This window comes from Herpailurus yagouaroundi, unplaced genomic scaffold, assembly GCF_014898765.1.
Source record: "Herpailurus yagouaroundi ecotype Mexico unplaced genomic scaffold, PumYag 64478, whole genome shotgun sequence".
Classification (NCBI taxonomy): Eukaryota; Metazoa; Chordata; class Mammalia; order Carnivora; family Felidae; genus Herpailurus; species Herpailurus yagouaroundi.
This window is the reverse complement of record NW_024417776.1, coordinates 1-2,532: the sequence shown is the minus strand read 5'-3', so window position 1 is coordinate 2,532 and position 2,532 is coordinate 1. Positions and strand designations below refer to the sequence as shown.

The following is a 2,532-nucleotide window of genomic DNA, read 5'->3' as shown; positions in this document are numbered from 1 at the left end:
ACGCTGAGCTTAACCCCGCTGCAGGCGGTGGCCGGCGCCCCGCCCCCGCCCCCACCGGGGCAGCCTGCCCTCCCCGCGCCCCCTCCCCCTAACGCCGCCTTGCCTCCCGCCCCCGCGCTGCTCCCGGCTAACTCTGAGCCCGCGCTTCTGCAGAACCTCGCGTCCCTCCCGGCTAACCAGGCTTTCTTACCCGCCTCCTCTGCCGCCTCTCTGCAGCCTGCTAACGCCTCTCTGTCCATCAAGCTCGCCTCCCTCCCGCACAAGGCCCCCCGCCCCTCCTTCACGGTGCACCACCAGCCCCTGCCCGGGCTGGCCCTGGCCCAGGCCGCGCCCGTGATCCCACAGGCCAGCTCCACGGGGCCGTCCGCCGTGTGGGTTTCCCTTGGCATGCCGCCTCCGTATGCCGCGCGCCTTGCGGGGGTTAAGCCAAGATAAAGACCTTGCTTAGCTAGCGGTTCGTATTCTGTAAGGTAAGGCTAGAGCCCAACCAGGGGGCCCGTATGAGACCCTGAACTGTCTGTCCTTCCTTCCACAGAGAGTGGACGGGCCCGCAGGGCTCCGAGGAGGGGCCCAGGGGACCCAGGCTGTTCTGCCTCGGGTGGAGACGGTCGGTTCTGAGAGGTGCAAGGGAAAGCCAGGGAAACCGGGGCTGGCCGTGTGTACCAGCCTCCAGGACGGCTGAGCAGCCGCCACGGAGCTCGAGGGAGTGGCCGGCTCTCGCTGCCCGGCCCAGACCTTTAGGGCAAGCCCCATGGGCCCCCGGCCACAGGGGCAGTTCCGAGCTCAGCCTCGCCGTCTGTCTGCTCTTGGGCCTCCCGCAGCCTGTCTCCCCGGTGCGCTTTGTAGGTCTTAAGGAAAAGGCAGTGTGTAGACGGCCATCCAAACTTGGCGTTCGAGCCTCGGGCTCCTGAGCTGGAGCCCCCTGCCTGCAGGCCCTGGGAGCCAGTGGGTATGGGGCTGCGTGGCACCGGCCAGAGAGGAAGGGGCTGCCTAGGTCGTGGGCAGCGCTTTGTGCTGGTGGCCGCAGCACACAGCCCCTCCTGCTCGGAGGAACGCGGCCCCTGCCTTGGGGCGGTCAGTGGAGGTTCAGCGGAGGTTCAGTGTAGGAAGGGCCCGTGCTTGGAAACGGGTGAGGAAGGTGTCTGGGAGGCCTGTTCGGGGAGGGCTTGCGTCTGCTCCTCTGCCGGCCGTGTGCCCGCGTTAGGAAGCCAGGCCCTGGTGCAGCTGGCGTGGCCGCTTCTGGTGCTGCTTGGCGTCCCTGGGGGTGAGGGGCCTTCCAGGCGAGGACTTGAGAAAAGGAAGCCGGGCGCTGACAGGGTGCTGGGGCCGGGCCGTCCTCAACCGTCTGCCGCGTGTTTAAGTGGAAACAGACGGGAGGGGCGGGGGCCGCTGGAGTCTGATGCCCTCCCAGTCAGAGTGCAGGTCGGTAGACAGCCCGGACTGAGCTTGTGCCTCAGTCCTGTTGGAAAAGTCCAGAAGGTAGAGCAGCCTTCGCGTGTGGTGGCCTCACGCTGTCAGAGCAGGCGTTTTGTGCGGCCGAGACTGGCTTCGAAGAGGTCAGAGGTGTACGCGTGGAAGCGTCTGGGCAGCAGGCTCCGGTCCTGGCCCACAGTGGAGCACTGCTGCTGTCGCACGCGGTCCCCCCCCCCCCCGCCCGGGGGGCGGGACTGTGAGCAGTGCCTGGCAGGTGGCGGCGGCCCGGGAGGGCCTCGGCTCCAAGGCTCCTGGGGAGGAGGAGGGCCAGGGGGTGTGGACCGGGGGGCGGGGGGCGGGGCTGGGGTGGGGGCGGTCCCTGCCAGCAGAGGTGGGGCCTGCAGCGACCACAGCCTGTCTGTCTGACCGTGCGCCGCCATTTGTCTGTAGGAGGTGTGGCTCCCTGGCCTGGGGGAATGTGCGGGTCCCCCGAGCGGAACGCTAATGCTGCCTTTCCTCCCGCGCTGGTCTCCGCAGGTAACTAGGATTCTACCTCAACCGTGAGACCTATGCACGCACGGGCTGGGCCGGCGGTGCGGCAGCGGCCACGGGACGGCGGGACAGACCGAGGACAGGGGACGAGGCTCTACTGTGAATCAGCGCTGCGCACACCTGCGGGAGATGCTGGGGCCTGGCTCCAGCTCGTACTGTTGATAGTTTTAGATAAAGTATTTATCGTTTTTTAAAAAGTATAAACATTCTGACTTATTTTACTCCACCGGAGTCGTAAAGGCGACCTATTGAGAAATGTAAATACTATATATGAGAGGATCTATATAAAGACGTCCACCCGAAGGACTGGCCCGCCCGCGGACACGCTGACCGCCGGTCCCGGTGCTATCTCGACGCGGGCCTCGCTGCCGCCTCGTCCTCTTGGTGCTGACTGGAGGTTGACCAACGCCAAACCCAGGCCGTGAGGCGCCTGCCCTGTTTGTCCCCGCCGCTCTTCCTATACCAAAGGCACGGCTGTCTCCAGGCGGGGGGTGGCTCGCTCTGTTGTGACATTCCTCAGAAGAAGCCCCCTCCCCATCACTGTGAACGGCTCCCACCAGACTGTTG

General features: G+C 66.3%; 1 long non-coding RNA gene across 1 annotated transcript; it reads left to right on the top strand.

Annotated features, from left to right (window-relative positions):
- The first annotated feature begins 6 nt into the window (after window positions 1-6).
- LOC121024406 (uncharacterized) lies at window positions 7-2,165 on the top strand. The gene is made up of 2 exons (XR_005787690.1): window positions 7-470; window positions 1,951-2,165. It is a non-coding gene; the product is annotated as an uncharacterized LOC121024406 (long non-coding RNA).
- Window positions 2,166-2,532: the final 367 nt, after the last annotated feature.